Source organism: Cornus florida, unplaced genomic scaffold (genome assembly GCF_030987335.1).
Source record: "Cornus florida cultivar Cherokee Brave unplaced genomic scaffold, ASM3098733v1 CherokeeBrave_3.0.0_Hap2_Chr04, whole genome shotgun sequence".
Taxonomy (NCBI): domain Eukaryota; kingdom Viridiplantae; phylum Streptophyta; class Magnoliopsida; order Cornales; family Cornaceae; genus Cornus; species Cornus florida.
Window position 1 is genome coordinate 37,617,580 of NW_026775574.1, and position 19,829 is coordinate 37,637,408.

The following is a 19,829-nucleotide window of genomic DNA, read 5'->3' on the forward strand; positions in this document are numbered from 1 at the left end:
TGTATGCCTTGGATAAAATCCATTCCTATCTTCTTCGATCCAAGGTCATTGTCTTTTCGGATCATGCCGCTCTTAGGCATTTGCTCGCGAAAAAAGAGACCAAACCCCACCTAATTCGATGGGTACTCTTACTTTAAGAGTTTGACAATGAGATCTGGGACAAGAAAGGGACAGACAATGTTGTCGCAGACCATCTCTCTCGTCTACTTATTAAAAAATCTTCTGAATTTGCTACAGTCAGGGATTCTTTTTCGGATGAGCAACTATTTCAGATTTCCCATTCAAATCTCCCTTGGTTTACGGACATTGTTAACTACCTTGCGGTAGGCAAAATTCCCTCCAATTGGTCAAAACAAGAAAGAGACCGTTTCTTCTCCCAAGTTAAGCATTTTTTTTGGGAAGATCCGGAATTGTTCAAGTACTGCCCGGATCAAATCATCTGGAGCTGCGTTCCTGACAATAAAACCACAAGTGTCCTAAATTTCTGCCACACTCTTGCTTGTGGGGGACACTTTAGTGCTAAAAAAACCGCTGACAAAGTCCTTCAAAGCGGATTTTATTGGCCATCCTTGTTTCGAGATGCTTACAATTTTTGTAAATCTTGTGAGTGTTGCCAAAAGCCCGGATCCATGTCTAGGAGAGACATGATGCCCCTCATTCCCATCCTTATTATTGAAATTTTCGATGTGTAGGGGATCGACTTCATGGGACCATTTCCATTTTCTTATGGCTGTGAGTATATCCTTGTAGCTGTGGATTATGTTTCCAAATGGATTGAAGCCGAGGCTACCAAAACTGATGATCATAAAGTCATGATCCAGTTCATTCAATCCAACATTTTTAGTCGTTTTGGTATGCCCAGAGCAATCATCAGTGACGGTGGATCTCATTTCCGAAATTGTTACCTTAAATCCATCCTCTCCAAGTACTCTATCATTCATCAAGTTGCCACACCTTACCATCCTCAAACGAGTGGTCAAGTGGAAGTATCTAATCGGGAGATTAAGCATATCCTAGAAAAAATGGTTCGACCGGACTGCAAAGATTGATCATTGAGACTAAACGATGCGCTTTGGGCTTACCGGACAGATTATAAGACACCAATTGGCATGTCCCCATATTGATTTGTCTTTGGCAAAGCCTATCACCTTCCCGTCGAACTAGAGCACCGTGCTTATTGGGCTATAAAAAGGCTCAACTTTGACCTCAAATAAGCCGGTTCTACTCGCAAATTGCAGCTCAATGAACTTAAGGAACTTCGCAATGATGCGTATGAAAGTGCCAAAATCTATAAGGCAAAGTCTAAGCTTTTCATGACAAGCACATTGTTAAAAAGTCTTTTGCCCCTAGACAAAAAGTTTGGCTTTTCAATTCTAGATTGAGACTCTTTCCTGGTAAACTCCGTTCTTGGTAGGATGGTCCATATGTCATCACCACCGTCTTTCCACATGGTGCAGTCGAACTCCAAGATCCTACCAATGGATCTCTCTTCAAGGTTAACGGCCAACGGCTTAAGCCTTACGTCGATGGCATAGTCCCTATCCGAAAAGTATCCGAAAAGTTGAGAAAATCCTATTAATGGACCAAATTTACAAGGACTAGTGTGCCATGCCAATCCTAGTTTGTCTAGCTATTGACATTTAATTTAGCATTCATGGGAAGAAATTCTTCCATCTTCCAAGCTTCCCTCTTCCAAGTGTCAATTGCCTGGAATTTTCTGGGAATTCACTAAGTTTAACCACAATGTGCACTTTTCCGGAATTGTCTCGTCTTGCATTCCATGGTCACATTTGGTTTTCATAGTCGTTTTCAGGTTTCCGTACCACGTCTGGAATTATTCATGGTTATTTAGGCATTTGTCTTGTCCAAATCCAAAAATTCAAATAGTATTTGGATCTCATGGCTGTCACTTCTGACTTTGAGCGCCTAATCTTGCTCCGGCAATGCTTCACGCGTACTAGGGCCTTAGAGTGCTTTTAGTCCATGTTTAGGTTAGCTTTGATCTCATCCCGGCCCTTGCAGGCTGCAAAATGCTGCACAAGGCAACATTTGAGGAAGCCCCGCGAGTGCCCAACGAGCCACCGCGAGCGCCCACCAAAGTAAGATTCGGGTCGGACGTTCCGCGGGCGCCCGCCGCCGTCGCTGATGCATTTAAAATGGGCTTTCAAGCCCATTTTAAATCATACCCTCTCCCTCTCCTTCTTAACCCTCTCCCCCAACCTTTTTCCAACCTAAAACCTTTCACTCTCTCTCTCTTTCCATTTCCCATCTTCATCCATCCTACCCATCCTTCCTCCTTCCATCTCCTTCTCATCCTCAAGATCCTCCATCACCAAGCAAAGTTTTTTTTGGTTCCTCCATTGGGTAAGTTCTCTCCTCTTGTTTTTTCTTTGATTTCATGATCAATGGAGGTTGGGAATCTATTATTGAAGGATTGGAGATTGTTGGATGATGATTACATGTCCTTTACAGGTTGAAATTTTTGGGTTTTTAGGTTTCGAACCTCATTTTGTCCCTCTTCCCAATTCTTATGCATGCCAGGTGTTTGTAAAAAGTCCTGAACCAATTTTCTTCCTTCCAAGGGCTCCCAAAGTGGCTTCCAAGCGTGCTCGATCATCCGAGGGACCTTCTAATGTGCTTCCAACTCCAAATTGGGTCGAATGGCCAATTGTCCTGGAAGCAAAATTCAACATTGCCAATGATTTTGAACACAATTAGGAAACTGCATAGTCAGTCCGCGAATTGTGGGCACGTGACCTCGCATCGCTCTTCAAACCACGCGCTCATGCCTACTACCCGCTTGTGGTTCGTTTGTTCGATGCAAATCTGTTCCATTCATGTGCGGAACCTGATGTCATTAAAACCACCATTGATGACGAGGTTTTTGAATTCACCCTTGATGACCATGCTATGGCTATGGACTGCCCATTGGAATCTCCCGTGGATAAGGCGGGCTTGCCTCTCTATGTTGCTCCTCCCAACATGACCTTGTTTGACATTATGGGGGAGATTTACCATGGCCAATTCATCGACAATCGAACCACAAGCACTAATATATCCTTTTTACCATGCCGGCTATAGTTTCTTGATTTGGTCTTGGCCAAGAATGTCCTTCCCGTGCCAGGCCACTCCAAGCGTAAGGGCAATTTTTTGAAAGCCCTCTACGCCGCTGAAAAGGAGTACTGGTTTTGCGTCCCACAGCTTGTCTGGGACTAAATTCTCAAGATTTATAATGAGTTAATCTTGGTGAGGTCCAGCAGTGCCACCACCTGGGCATTTCCATTTCCTTACCTTGTCACCAGGTTGCTTAAAAATGTCGAATTTAGAGCACCTCGTGGTGAGGCGAAAGAGAATATTGTGTTTGACTTCAACCTTGGGGTTTGGAAGTCTAGCACTGTGCAGCTTAAGACGTCCTGTCAGGCCTGCATTGGGGGCGATTGGATTGGGGTGCTCTAGCACCCCCTATGGCTCTGCTCCGCTTGTTCATGATGCCCCTGCGCCTCTGCCATTAGATGTCATGACCCGAGATGACTATCTCGCCCTGAATGCTCGTCTTGATGCATTTGACTTGCACTTTAACGCCATAGATGGCGCCGTCCAGAAGACTTAGGAGAATCAAGAGATTTTACAGGCTATGCTCCAGTCATTGATTGACCGTGCGCCTGGTGCACCTGGTGGTTCCTCCTCCACTCCGATGGTGGAGTGATTTTATGCTTTCAGTTTTATTTCCCTTTTCCAGTAGTACTATTTTAGAATTCTTTTGGGCCGCGTTTGGCATTTATTTTCTAGTTTCTTTTGAACTTATAACTGCATTCCATTTTGCTTCTTTGCATGGATATTAGCTTTGAAATAAATTGCAGTTATCGTTAGTGATTTTTGGATTCATATGATTCTTGCTCTGTATAGATGCTTTTGACAGGTTTTTGAATTCAAGTTTGGGGGTATGCTCGTAGAATTCACGAAGTGGCCTATTTTTGCACTGCCACTCCATTCCTCCTCAACTTGGTACTATTGTTCTTGGCACTCTCCATTTTTTTTTTTTCTTATCCTTTGTCTTCTTACATTGAGGACAATGTGGCATTCAAGTTTGGGGGTGCATGTGCTTACATTCTTATGATTTTTGTTCATTTTTTATGCATGTTAATTAATAAAATCATGTTGTTGGGAGCAATGATAGTGTAATTTGGAACTTTTGGAATCGAAACATGTGTTTAATACTTTGCATATAGAAGCCAAGAGATTTTTGAAAATAAATTTTTTTTTTGAAATAAGCATGTTGATTCATATTGGTCTGTATAAGTACTTCAATTAGATTTTCGCAGGACTTCATACTCTTTTATGATTTACTTTGCACATACGCACACCAAAAACTCAATTGTGAGGTATGTGAACCAACTGACCTTGACCAGGACTCAGTTGATCTGAATTGATGACCCTAATGAATGGATACCTTTGGCATAAGTTTCATAAAAAAAAAAAATATATGACTAGTTTGAGTTCGTAGCCTTTCCAACTCGAGTTATTAAGCCCTCAGAGTGTTTCTACACTTGGCGTAACACTTGCTACATGGGTTGGTTAGAAAGCTTAAAGGACTTAGACATTGCATGGTGATTCAAAAATAAATAAATATGGTTCGTCAAAGTTCGTAGCCTTTCCAATTCGAGTTATTAAGCCCTAGGAGTGTCTCTACATTTAACATCCTAAAGCCATCTGGTTTGGGAGTTGTTGGCCTAACACTTGCTATATGAGTTGGTTAGAAAGCTTAAAGGATTTTGACATTGTACGACCATAGTAAGTGATCTTTTGAGTTGATCAATAAAATCGTCATTAAGTAATAAAAGTTGTTTTGTGAATAAAGTTAAGCCTTGGGGACCTCATTTAGAAGGAGATTTAAGGATTTAAAAGCTTGTGTTTTTGGGATTGGAAAAAGAGGGTAAAAGCCGCATATTGGGAATCCGGTTCACTTTCACTGAAGTTGGAGTTAAATTCCATTTAGAAATGACAATTGAAGTGTTTATATAGGTTTTAATGAGTAGTGCGCAAAAGTGGAAACTTATTTTGCCATTTTGAGTATCAAGGCTTTATATATGTAAGGTAGTTTGCTTAATGAGTCTATTTCCAAATTCTCTGTTGTTCTAAGTTATTTTTGAGCTTCGTAGATAATTTCTTGTTTCATGATTGATGTGTGTTGACGGCATTTCATATGTTGTCATTTTGGTTAGGTTCTATATTTTGTTTTGCTAAGGGACTAGCAAAATGTAAGTTTGGGAGTGTAATAAGCGCCAAATATTGCATATTCAAGTGCCCTTTCTTGCTTGAGTTAAGTCCATTAATGAAGTATAATGTACAATCTTACTTTACTTGTGTACTTTTGTCTTGTTTCAGGTTGGTTTCCCCGAATATGATTAAAGAAGCGGTTTTGACATCATTCTTGTTGAAGTAGGTGCCCCGTTGCTGAGGACCGTCTATTGAGCCAGGCCTCTTGAGTCCTCGAATGCATGGAGTTCGTGGCTTAGTGTTCAAAGTGGAGACCGCGTCAACGCTCCGGCTCAAAGAGGCTTACAAGAAGCCTTGATGAAGTTGCAGCCACAAGGCCTCGCGGGCGCTCGCCGCATCATTGCAGGCGCCTGCCAACTCCTCAACTCTCTTCCTTGTTTGGCGAGGCCGCATAGAGCTCCCGTAGAACCCTCGCCGAGACACCGCGGGCGCCCACCGTTTATGCCAGTAGCTCCCCTCAAACTTTGAACCCTCGCGGGCGCTCGCCAGCATTCCGCGGGCGCCCACGGATCTACAGATGACAGTTACCTGCTCCGGATTTCCTGCTGATTTTGGTCCCCTTTTGCAATTTTTGTGGTCCTAATTGCTCTAGGGTGGTTGGAGCTCGTGAGGAGGAGGATAGAAAGTAGATTTTGTGGAAGAAAAGGGGGGAGGCTTGTTTTATCTCTTTTCTCAATTTTAGGAACCTTTTAGAGAGAGAAATATTGTAAAAAAGTGGGTGTGTGTGTTCTTGGAGCTCTAAGCACGAAAATAGAGGGGGCTTTCATCTTTTCTCCTTCCTCTCTTGCGTTCATAAGCAACTAACTCCCTATCCTAGGGAGGTGATGAAGCTATTCTTTGTAAGCATGCTATAATCTTGTTTTGATTTGGGGAATGAAATGTGTATGTAATCTTTTCATATTCTAGAGACTTACACATGTTGTAAATGTTCTTTAATTCAATAAATGATGGTGTTAAAATGTATTATCTTGTCTTAGATTGTATGTTTTCATGATTATATGGCTTACATCTCCATAGTGAGAATGGAGATGAGAATATGAAATAATCTTAATGGCATGTTGTATGGAAGTTTTGATAGTCCAAGCTTAGGGCCTCCCTTTTGATGGATTATCCTTAGCTTTTGACTTTTTATGCACTTACCACACAAATTGAGGACTTTGATAATTCATAGCTTAGGAAGGATATTTCATGCTATACCTTAGTTTAGATAGATGAATTATACCAACCTTTGATGACTTATACTTAATTCTTGAATGTGTGAAGTTCTTGAAGATATTGTAGTTGTCTTGCATTTCTACATATCATGGTTATATGTATATTTTGTCCCTCAAGTTATTTGCAAGCAAGCATGTTTACATAGTTTATGGTGAATTCACTTCCCTAGTCCTCTCTACATAAGTTCCTCTCATCTTAGATTTCTTTCATTTACTGTTTTATGCTTATTCTAATTTTAGTTACTTAGTGACAAATCAACAAACCTCTATATACCCTTTCATCATTCTAAAAGTGATTCTAGACATCTTAGTTACCATAAACTAGCAGTCCTAGTGGTTCGACTCACCCGACCAATAGCCCTATTTTATAATGATTTGTGGTATTGCAAAGGTTGATATATAATTGTTATACCGATCAAACTGTTTGGCCTACCTTTGGGAAAAAGAGAAGATGTGCCAAAATTATATTGTAGAAAATATGAATTGGTTAGAAAATGGCAATTTTTTAAAGAACGGTGCAATAGAAGTGCCAAACTTAGTGTATCAATTGGATGTTCTTCCTGTTGGGGATGACTTCAAGAGGGCTTTTGTCTTTTTCGCTTGCGGATCATTTCTATTACCCATATCGAAAAACAAAACTAGCAAAAAGTTTTTGATGGAAGTTGACAATGTGGATGCTATTAAATCATACAATGGGGGGAAGTTTGTTTTAGATTGGTTGAGAAAAGGAATTGCGTCCTATAAAGGAAAGGAAGGAAGAGAAGGTTGTAAATACATACATGGATACTTGTTCTTCCTTATGGTATGTTCTAAGATATAATATTTGTAATGTGTCTATCATTTTATTTCAAATAGTTATAATGCCATTATCATAATGGTTTATATGTTGTAGATTTTCTTCCTACACCGTGTGGATGTCAACGGGCCCAAAATCGATGGTTGAGATTTTATGCCTACGTGGATGGACCAACAAATTAATTAGTGAGAGGTTTAATTTGGAGAAACGTAAATATAATGGTTTTGGCTGCGGTGAGGTAAAGTTTGTAACTCATACATCTGAAGATGCCAATTATAAGGTAATCATGTCAATCATGGCTTTTTATGATTGGTTCTAAATATACGGTTAAATTTGCATATTCAGAATTACTTGTAAATCTACGGTTACATTTATATATTAACTGATATATATTTATTAAACTTTTTAAAAATTATTAGGAGTTAACATCTGAAATTATTATAGTGTTTAAAAAATGGAAGCAACGGCACCATGTAGGCCAAGGTAGGGAGTCAAGATCCTCAGAAAGCCTCGCTATAAAACCCAGTTCATCCATATGACAACCTAACCTACCTTCATAATTGTTTGCACAACACCGTCCGATGGAGGAAGAAGATAAAACCCACATACCAGTGGAGGAGGAATACAAAACCCCCACACAACAAGCAAACTCACTTTGGCAATCTTTTGCAAAACACGATCCCATAGAGGAGGAAGGAGAAATCCCCGCATCAATGGAGGAGGAAATAAGAACCTCCACAGTAATAGAAGAGGAAGGTGATGTGCAGGAAGCAGTGAGCATCCCTTTATTATGTGTTATAAAGCCTAGGTGTCATATGGGATCACTTAGGGTTGAAATAAAGGTCAACCGATTGTGTGCCATTAGTGCAATAGGACAGATGGTCCTCACATATGCCATGAATGAGAGCAAAAATGATGAGTGAGAAATTATATAAATAATTATTTATTTTCTCTATATTTATTTACTTTCTATGCTCAAACACTTAATATGTTATTGTTTAATTATAGTGAATTTTACCTCATAAGAAAAGATATGAGAATAATCTTTTACAATAATTAGATATCAACTGTGGTATGTTCACTTAAAGTTCATTGATTTTTCAAACCAATCACACGCATGAATTTATGGTTTAAATGTGAGCGTTGTAGGTGGCTGACGTCTATTGCCAAATGCTCCAACTAAACAAAGGCGTAGAGGATACAAATTTTTCTTTCTGCCTTGGATTGGGGTAACAAATTCTTCTATCTATAATGAGTATTTGTTTCACACATATAGGTTATCAATTGTGTGCATTTTCAAATTGAACTTTCCAAGATAGCTTCAAAAGTGGTTGATAGGAAGGCTAAAATACAAGCAATATGGAATAAGTATAAAAGGATAAGGAAGGTCAATGACAACAAAGTTCGCCAATTCAATATGGTAATATTTTATCATTTGGAAACATAACCATTTATTCTTTTTTTATCAAAAAAATATTATTGTAAAAGTAATTAAATTTTTATATTTTTAAATATGCAGCTTTTTTTTTTTCCAATACTTGTAAATGAGAAATATTGGTGCTTGTATGTCTTCAACATTTGTGATAGTCATATAGATATATTGGATTCAATGAAGCGATGTTTGCATAATAAGCCTACTCCTGACTATATGTTAAAAGATTTGGTAAATGTTTATTACATATGAGCTCATTTTTATGATTATGTATTCATTTAATGTTAAATTAGGATGGTAAAGTATACAGGTTGAAGACTCTTTACTGAATTTTCTACTTTAATCATTTATATATTGTGCATTTGTAGGTAATGTTGGTTGAGATATTCACCAAAAGATATCTACAAAACTTCTTATATAATGTGCCCAACATACTTTAACAGCTCGATAGGTAATTTTATCACTTAATGTTCCTGGCTTGGTGTATTGATTATGTTCACAATTATAATTGAATTATACCTAAACAATCTTCTATTTAGGGATAGTTGTGGTGATTTCATGTTGGAGTTGTAACGACCCAAGTTTTTCAACCCGGTGCGTCAGTGATGACCCGTTAATTAATCCAGTAATGGATCCATAATGCGGAAGCAAAAGATAAACCAAGGCCTCAAAGGATACTACATGTCTATAAGACACCAATGTGACCCTCAATGAAGTCACAGAACTTAAAGAAAACAAATACGGAAGCAACGTTTCAAAAAGGGGCAAGAATGAGCCTAGGGGCAAAACGGTCTTTTTGAAAATGGAAATGGGTACTACCAAGCATGCCATTGGAAATATAATGAAAAATTAATGAAAATAGACTCAAGAATCGCCTGATTTGGAGTCCCGACGGAAAAGATATGAATTTAGAATGAAGTTGCATTCTCCGGTTAAGAGTTTTCACGATTCTATGTCACTAAAACTGCAATAACTCTCACTACAGTTGGAGTTTTGATGCTTGGTTCATATCATTAGAAATCTAACTTCAAGTTCATGAATTTAGGCTCATGAATCACCCCATTTGGGTTAGAAATGAAGAAGTTATGGCCGTTTGAAGTCGGAACTTCAGTGCTGGAACAAAATCTGGAAGACAGGTATATGAGAGGAGTTTCGATTGATCGAAATAAAGTTTTAGATAACCTAAATTGGCAGAAATATTTTTGAAATCTTGTTTTTGAAGTGTGGTTGGTTCGGTAGACCGAATTGATGCATCGGTCGATCGAAATAGGCTATCGGTCGACTGAAACACCTCGAAAAGCTGCTAAAATGCCTGCTATATGCCAAAGGTGTTGAGGTTCAACCCATGCTTTGAATCCTATGATGATTAGGTTCAAAAATGAAAGTTTAAATTTGGTTTTCAAGGAGATTCAAGTGTGTGAGTATGCCAACAACCTTAATATGAATGAATGAACATAAAACAATAGCTCATGGCCTCATATACTTCATTTATAAGATTTTCATATGCTAAAACTCCAAGTTAGTTAAAATATGCCTTTAAAGCAAACTATTGCACCAAATGAATACAAGTGCTAAAGTAAACATGTTTGGCCCTTGGCCTCATTACAAACATATCCATAGTGTATCAAAAGGTGCACTTAAGTGCACATTACATGGTTTGAACAACAAATACATATTTTGTCATAATAAGCAAAATGAAGTGTGATATGCTTACAAGTGCATATTCTAATATAGCAAAAATGCTCCAAGTAGTCTAGTAAGTCTAAGATTGTTGTACATCCCATAATATTGCTTCTTTACCTGAAAAACACCCAGTAACTTCGGGGTGAATAAACAAGTTTATTCGTAGGGAATGAGCGTGCATATGCTTAATTTATTACAAGGTTTACAATTCAATATAATGTAATCCATACTATTAAAGTGACATTGGAACTTTCAACATAGCACAATGAGATGCAATTTCACAAAGTTATCATCTTGGAAATTAAAGTGCGAAATCAAATTAAAGTGGATACTTGGACATTACCTGGGTTAAAACCGTACTCTTGAGATCACTTTAGGGCTATTAACCCATGGATACCTTTTCCTAGTGCGCACTATAATGTAGGGAGCTCTCTATCTCCCATACTAGAACCAAGTCCTAGCCTAGTCAAGTTCTTGATAATATCCCAAGTTTCCAAAATCAACAAGTTGAGCAATAAATCATGATATGTGATAAAAACACAATAAAGCTCTATGAATTATGACTAAATCATTAGATCAATAAGATAGAAATTAAGTAGAGTAACTAGTTAATTTATCTAGATTTCAAGAGTTGTTCAAATGATTCCAATTTAATATATAACAAGAAGCAAATTATGGCCATGCCATATATCAAGTCCAAATTGGAATACAAGCATGGTATAAATAAGTAGAATTTAAATCAACTTAAATTAACTAATTCTCTAGATTTAAAGGCTCATTTAAATTATGTTAAATTAATACACAACAAGATTCAAGTCATGGCCATGCCATATATCAAGTCCAAAGTGAATTATATACAAGCTACCATTAGTCATTTATTTCTTAAATTAACATAGGATATGCATACAACTTGTAAATCATTACAAGATCAATTTATTCACTTAGAAAATAAACTAGAACACCCCCTACCTCAATAGAGAATTGAATCTCTATAATCCAATTTAACCAAGCTCAAAATGGAAAACCAAGCTAAGGTTTTGTAGAGGAGAGTGAGAGGAAGATAAAGTATTCCAAGTTCAAGGTTCTAAGGTGAGTGGAAAGAGGCTAAAATGAAGCTTAAAGCTTTAAACCAAGCTTTGCTTCAATGGTGGTTTTGTTAGGGTTCTTGAGAGGAAAGAGATCAATGACATAAAATGAAAGGAAACCCTAAGCTAAATGTGATGGGGTTCTCCACTCACTAGGTGCTCTTGCACTACCTCACACACACACACAATTGCAAGACCAATTGTGAAGCCTACACTTGTTACCATCCTATGTAAACTTCCAAGACTTAATATCAAGCCTACACTTGTCAACCATCCATGCTAACATATGCTCCTATCCTAGGCCAACAAATGGATGAAGACTTAATATCAAGCCTTCACTTGTCAACCATCCATGCCAACATATGCTCCTATCCTAGGCCAACAAATGGATGAATCTCCACCCTCCATGTGTCAAGGGATAATGCCCCCAAGTGGTTTCACCACAAGATCAACAAATGGCACCTTTGGAATGTGATACTTGTCATATTTTCTAAAAATTGCAAAAAGGTCCTTTTTGAAAATATCTTCTAAATTAAATTACAAAATGGTCCCTAAGATGGAAAATAATTACTTTATCTAATTACACTAAAACCCCAAAAGTTGTGAATAATTACAAGAAGTCATGCATCCATGCCCTTTACAAGAAAAGTAAACATTTAGTATGTTTTTCTGCAAAAGTAAAAATGTAGATGTCTTGGAAATTAAATATCATGGATGTATGCATAGCCAGAATCAAATCTGAGCACAAAAAGTGAGGTTATGCAAGGGAAAATGAAAAATGACTAAAAGATGAAATAGGAAAAAAGACAAAAAATGAAATTTGCCGGAAAATGAAAGGAAGGAAAATAACCGGGTCATTACAGGAGTTTATAGAGAAATGGGATGGTTCACTCAATCACCCAAAAGAGAAGTTGAAGTAAAAAAATCTATTTTTTACTTGGGTCTTATTTATTTTTTTAAATGGTGTTTCTGATTTTGAATTTTTGGAGGACAATAAAGATCTTTATGGATGATTATAAAGTATATGCTACCTAGTTAAGAATTTATTAAGTTTAACATAATATGAAAGTTAAGATTTCATTAACAACATAAATGTTGATACTTGATGGCCATGATTGGCGTGAAGCATGATAACAAGAAAAAAAGAAAATCAATAATATCACATAGAGCATGCTTGACGTCTTGTGTAATTAAGTTAGGTTAAATCATGTCTTACTTTAGGTTTATTGTTGGTTATATGTTGTTAATTCAATCTTATTGATGTTTTATTATATTTTACAAGTCGAGGGTATTTTAAATATTTCTTGTGTTTTTACATTAGTCTAATAATTGTTCATGTAATTAGGTCTTTTAACTTAAAACTCGACAATCAGCCAATGGCTCTTTTAACTTGCTATGTCTATGCTAATTAGGAGGGTGCACTAGTACTCGATAATCAACCAATGTGCACACATTTTTTGTTCTATTAAAATGTAGTCTCTTGCTCAATCTAGCACTAAGGCTATGTATAAAGTTCTCTCCTATGTCCCTTGTGAATCTCCTAATTATTGTATGATTATTGGCAGCATAGTCCCAGCACTTATTTGATGTATCTTGACAATATGGGGGCCATTTAATTGGTGCTACAATATTCATGCACATACAAATCATATAAATGTATTCCACACACTATCCCAAACTAGTTGTCTCTCTTTCCTTTTTTGGAATATCCCAAAATAATGTCTACTTTCAAAATAATAAATGACTTTACAAAATTTTCCTTACAATTGAAAGTTCCTTATAGTTTGAAGATTAATTTTGGAATTTCGTAAAAAAAGATGTGTGTCCTTTAAAACCTTGGAATCACTGAAACGGGACAACTATTTTGGGACAGGGAGTTCTTTGCTATTATTAGATTTGTTGTGGTTTTGTTTATATTCTGTCTCTGTGCTCATTTGACCAAATTGCTGACATATTTACCAAGGATGAAGCTATCTGTTTATGCAATCTTTCACATATAAAAGTTTAGTATCACCGAGATTTTGTCTGATTTCAAATTCAACAGTGGTGAAAAAGTTTTCTTTATCAAGTATATAGTTTCTGCAACAGTAGATCACTATTTATTTACACTTATATGCATTCACGTATGAAGTTCATTTCTCTATCCTGTACTCATGAAAAGAAATTACCTAGTCTAATGTATAAGAGGATGTTGACAAGTTACGTGCAACTATCGCTTCTAGATTGCTTTTAAATGACAATAACAAATTGAAGGATTATGTAAAGACCCATGCACGTTCTATATGATATTTGTGGTTAAGCACATTTATACTCTTTAACGGCTATATTTTAATTTGTAACATTTAGCCATGGGATTATTTTTTAGAAATTTAAGGCCCTGCTTGGATTAGAACTATGAAAAACAATTTTCAGTTTTCATAGTGACAAAAAATTGAAAACTGCAAAATAAGCCTGCTTGGCTCTGTTTTTCCAAAACAGTTTTTAGAAAATTGGAGTTACTAGAGTTAGAGTTTTGAGAGAACATCTATAAGCTATTATGGGAGTTTTTTTTTTTTTAAAAGTGAAAACACGGAGAAGAGGAGCGGCCACTTAAAAAAGGGACGAATAGCCAAACATATGCAATAGTCAATACCTCGTTTATAACGTTTTTTTTTTCTCACATCTCTCTCCCTCTCTCTGCAGAAGACGTGTAATACCCCTAATTTTAAAAGGATAGTCTCAGCATTGTAATTATTGTGTTATTGCAATTTTTTTTTTTTAATTTAATTTGATTGTTTGGTTATTTTGCCTAATTGTTGTTATTTAAATGGAGTTAATTTTGTTATTTGTTTTCTTTAATTGAATTAATTGTTAACTGGTTTAATTAATTAAATTAGCTAAATAATTTATTTGTTTTAATCTATTTTATTTGGGTTAATTTTAATAATTATATAATGTGTTACTTGGTTTAAATTGAGTGAAATATAATTAGGGTTTTATGTTATTTTATGAAATCGTCTCTTATTAGGACTAGGTTTAGGGTAAACCTAACTGCCTATATAGATACGGGTATAAGTCTGCCAAGGGTTTTAGAACCCTAAGCACGTACTGGGGGCAGAAGAAGCAAAGGAGTTGTGCATAGTAGATTTGCTGGAAGCAGTTTAGGAAGACGAAGGTGCAAGGTTTCAAACTAAGACCTAAAGGCAAGTTCTACTCTTAACTCTCTCCCTTTGACTCGTGTTCTTTACATGCCTAGCACAACTCCAGGAATAAATAAACGGTGATTTAATCTGGTTTGCATGTTAGGATCGATTAAATCTGTATGTGTTTACATGAACTAGTTTTTGCTTGTTTTAGAATTTTCTTGCATAATTCGTGCTTTAAGTGATGACGATTAATGAATAAAGAATTTAATTGGTTCTGGAACACACTAGAATTGAGTTCAGACACCTAGGAACTCTAGGAGTGGAGGACAGAGGATCGGAAAGTCGCCGGAGATGAAGCAGGTGAGGGAAACGGGTGAGAGCCGGCTCCCAGTTGAAGGGAGCGGGCTCTCATACACAAAGAGGCGGCTCCCTCATTGAGGGAGCAGGCTCTTAGGGCCTTGGAGTAGGCTCCCTTGAAGAGGGAGCCGGCTCCATGAAGCTTGGAGGCGGCTCCCTCTTTAAGGGAGCCTGCTCTTGCCGAAATTTTTATTTTTCTTCGATTTCGGCGAGTTTTTTATTACTGTAGTGGATTTTTGATGCTCCAGTTGTAATTGGGAGTTGTAATGGATGATTTAAATGTTGCCTAGGGATAAATTAAAACTCTAGAAGATAGAATAATGCATAATAAACCACCTTGTTTTGTTGCTTAAACAGTATAGAATTCTGACACAAATTGGTATGCTGTTTTTAGATGTGGAGGATTTAAATTGTTCAACATCATCTTTACAATTTTCAATAATGGTTTTATAGTTTAATCATGTTCCAGTATTATAAAATAAGCATAGGAAGTTATATATTTTGTTATGTTTGCTTGGAATTAATTGATGTTTACATGTATAATCTGTAGTATCAATTATTGGGCTTTACGGAGTAGTATTTATTCTGTTATGTTTGATTGGAATTAATTAATGTTTACATGTATAAGCCTGTTAATTTACAAAATTTTATCATGCTTAATATGGAACAATTGATGTTATAATTCTTATTTTATTATCAATTGTTAGATGTATGGATTAGTTGATATTTACATTCATTGTTTGTATTGTCAACTATCGAATGTTTGGATTGTATGCACCGGTATGGGACGGTGGCATACTAGGGACGGATTAGTTTCAAAAGACTACATCCTACCTATACCGGAATAAGGGAATGGATTATAAACTAAATCCTACTTATAATTAAGTCAGCACGACTGAACAGGTTGAACGATTAAATGGATTACTTGTTAAATTAAGTCAGATCGACTGCATAAGTTGAATGACGTACGGGATTGTTTGCTACTTATGTTTTATGTCACTTCAATGAACAATTAAATGGCATACTCTAGTTTGGAATAGAATTTAAATATATGATTATAATACCGCGATATAAGCTTGAGCCTCAGAGTCGACGGTTAGGGAGCATATATGCATTGGGATGTATAACTGGCTGTGACAGGTAATGGTGTACCCTGTTAGGCCTAGGTACATATGCCCACTTTGAGTGCATTTTTGTATGTTACCTCTATTCAGGTTAAGACCCCTTTCGTAGTTCAGTGAGAGTCCCATAGTGTGCATATATATATGTACGACTATATAGCTATTGTTGAGTTGCTTAGGATGTACATGTGTATCGAGTCTCTGTTTGGATTGTAGTAAGATGGAACTTGTTCGTGGGCTTGACCCACTATCATTTTTCAGGTATTTGTCTGTTCCAGGTGTAGAGCTTGTTGGTGCTGAGTAGAGACAGTCACTCATTCTTCCGACGACGTAGGATTTCTCTCCATGGTTTAGCTTTAGACTTCATTTTCAGTTGTTTACCTTTCAATTTGGGATTTTGATAGGGGTCCACTAGATAGATTCCTGAGTTGTTTAATATTATTGGAGGTTTTGGATTATCAGATATTTATAATCATTTATTTTTGAGGATTCATTATTTAGAGATCTTTTAGCTTTATTATTTTATTTCTTAATTCTATTTTGTATTCCGTGTTTGTTAAATATTAATTGTTTGATATTCTCTTGGGTTTAGGCTTGAGCTTAATCAACCCATGTCTCGGAGTCGAGGGGTATCACAGTTGGTATTAGAGTACTCCAAGTTCAAGTGTCTATAGGGTATTTCGTATTAAGACTTCCGCGTAGCGTATTCTCTTGTTTAGAGTTTAAGGTTAGGATTTGTTGTATTCTTCGTTGTATTCTTTTACGGTTCATTTAGATTGAGTTGATGTCTGTTTTGTTGTGTTAATAGAATGGTTAACACTAGAACTAGACGGAACCGTAGGCAGCGAAGGGAAACGGCACGTAGGAAGCAAGATCTCCTACAGCGTCATCAAATGGGGGAAAAACAACAACTGCCCAGGTTTCAGGAGGAGGAACAGGAGGAAGGTGGTCAGTTGCATATCAAGCAGGAGGACGTACAGCTGACTCAGGAGTCTCTGGATTATGGCTATAATCAAGGCAAGAAACCATAGTTTTCTCCTTAGTTAGTTTATACCATTGTTCAAGCTGTAGCAGCGGGCATAGCAACTGCACTTTAGAATCAGCTACACGCTCAGTAGACACTAGAAGCAGTACCAGTGGTGCAAAATGTGTTTAAAGGATATTGTTTTGCCTACGGAGATTATGGGCATACAGCCAAACAATGTCTTGGGTTCACTCAGAGACAGCATAATGGGGGACCACAGGTAGGATGGGATCAGTTAGAGTCTAACCAGCAAAGGAGACCGTTAGGTACTTTTAGGGGTACTTGTTATACTTGTGGGGAGATTGGCCACACTTTCAGGCAGTGTCTTAAACGAGGAGATACCCGACTGTCCAAGTAGGAAGGTACCGGATCATAAGGAGGATGGGTTTTTTAGGAGTAATTTTAATTACTTGTAGTAGTAGGGGTATTAGTGAAACTGTGGTACATATTTAATCACGTACACTAGTAGTATGTTAAAGAATATTTATAATTATTCTTTTGACAGTTTATGGTTTAAAGTATTTTGAGTTTTCTTCAACAAATGGTTTATTGAATTTTTTTTTATTTTTTATTTTTTATTTATGTGTTTGTTACGATGATAAAGGATTATCACAGTGGAGTGATTGGTTTTGGACAGGCAAACAAATATTTGTTTATATGTATGTTGTGTTGAGACAGGACGATTATCGATGAATTTATAATAGAAATTGTGTAAATGAATACAGTAAGTTTGATTTCGAAGGGAGAATTCCCAAGATAGGGTGATATTTTATAATGTAAGTAGATTTTGAAGCATTTTGTATACCTTACGTGTTTTGCTCTACAAGTATTTAGACATTTTGGTTTATAGTTTAGTTGGTGACACAAGTGTGTGATCAATCACAGGGTATTTCTACACTGGTTGGCGGTACTGCCATTCTACATGAGAGTGATGGGCCTGAGACACTAGATATTGGTAGACTCAGATTTCTAGCCAATCTATCGGTCCTAGATAAGCGCACTCATGCTGTGTTACTTGGGATGGTTTGGTTATCTCACTACCATGCCTAAGTTAATTAGTATGATAGGTCTGGGGTTTTTACCATACTTGGTTAGGATATTTACGTCGTCGCTATGCCACATTCTAACGGGGTTATTAGCACTTATTTGTTCCATATGGAGGAGGAAACGGAGGAGGGGATTACTGTATCATTGGATAGCATACAGATTGTACAAGAATTTTCGGATGTCTTTCAAGAGATTCCAGGGTTGCCACCTAGTAGGGAGATCGATTTTGTGATTGATTTAGCTCTAGGCACTACGCCTATTGCTAAATTGCCATACAAGATGGCACTAGTGGAGATGTGAGAACTGCGGGATCAGATTCAGTAATTACTCAGCCAGGGTATTATTTATAGAAGTACTTCACCCTGGGGAGCACCAGTTCTGTTTGTGAAGAAGAAAGATGGTTCGCTTCGCTTGTGTATAGATTACATGAAGTTAAACAAGGTTACTGTTGGCAATAAGTACCCTTTTCCTAGAATTGATGATCTTTTTGATCAGTTGAAGGGAGCTACATACTTTTCTAAGATTGATCTGCATTCTGGATATCATCAACTTCGGGTTTTGGAGCAGGATTTTCCGAGGACAGCGTTTCTCACTAGATATGGCTCTTATGAGTTTTGTGTCATGCCTTTCGGACTGACTAACACACCAGTAGTTTTCATAGATTTAATGAACAGAGTCTTCAGGGCTTATTTAGATCAGTTTTTCATTTTCTTCATTAATGACATTTTGATTTATTCAAAGTCAGAGGACGATCATGTTAGACATCTTCACACAATGTTGCAGACGATTTGTGAGCACCAGTTATATGCCAAGATCGAGAAGTGTAAATTTTGGCAGTGGGATGTGCAGTTTCTGGGTCACGTGGTGTCAAAAAAGGGAATAGCGGTAGATCCAGCCAAAGTTTCAGTAGTGGTTGAGTGGGGACAACCTACTCATTCTTCTGATGACGTAGGATTTCTTTCCATAGTTTAGCTTTAGACTTCATTTTCAGTTGTTTACCTTTCAGTTTGGGATTTTGATAGGGGTCCACTAGATGGATTCCCGAGTTGTTTAATATTATTAGAGGTTTTGGATTATCAGATATTTATAATCATTTATTTTTGAGGATTTATTATTTAGAGATCTTTTAACTTTATTATTTTATTTCTTAATTCTATTTTGTATTCCGTGTTTGTTAAATATTAATTGTTTGATATTCCCTCGGATTTGGGCTTGGGCCTGATTAACCCATGTCTCGGAGTCGAGAGGTATCACAAGACATCCATAGAAGATGCCTATATCAATCTTCCGATGAAGAAGACACATTTCTATGGATTTCAAGGTAAACCATCGATTACTCTCTTGCCCTCAGTTTTGTATATGGACACAAGTTTTTTTCCATCAATTACTCTTACATTTGCACTTAACTTTATAATTGGTATTTTGATTAGTTTTACTTGGGCCACTAAGCTTTGGAATTTATAGGATATCAAAGGGGAAGTTAACTTGGGTGCAACTCAAAAAAATTTATGGATCCAAGCAATTTTGTAGCCAAAATCTGGATTGGGTAACAAAATAAAACCACCTAAACAAAAGTATTTTATTATTATTACCACATGAAGTCAAAGTTTACTTGTGATGAGCAGAATATGGAATTATTTTTCGTTCTTTGCAAGTTCATTGCCTATA

General features: G+C 36.8%; 1 pseudogene; it reads right to left on the reverse strand.

Moving 5' to 3' along the window:
- LOC132304910 (cinnamoyl-CoA reductase 1-like) overlaps positions 1–3,018 on the reverse strand; it is a 34,574-nt pseudogene extending 31,556 nt beyond the window's left edge.
- Positions 3,019–19,829: the final 16,811 nt, after the last annotated feature.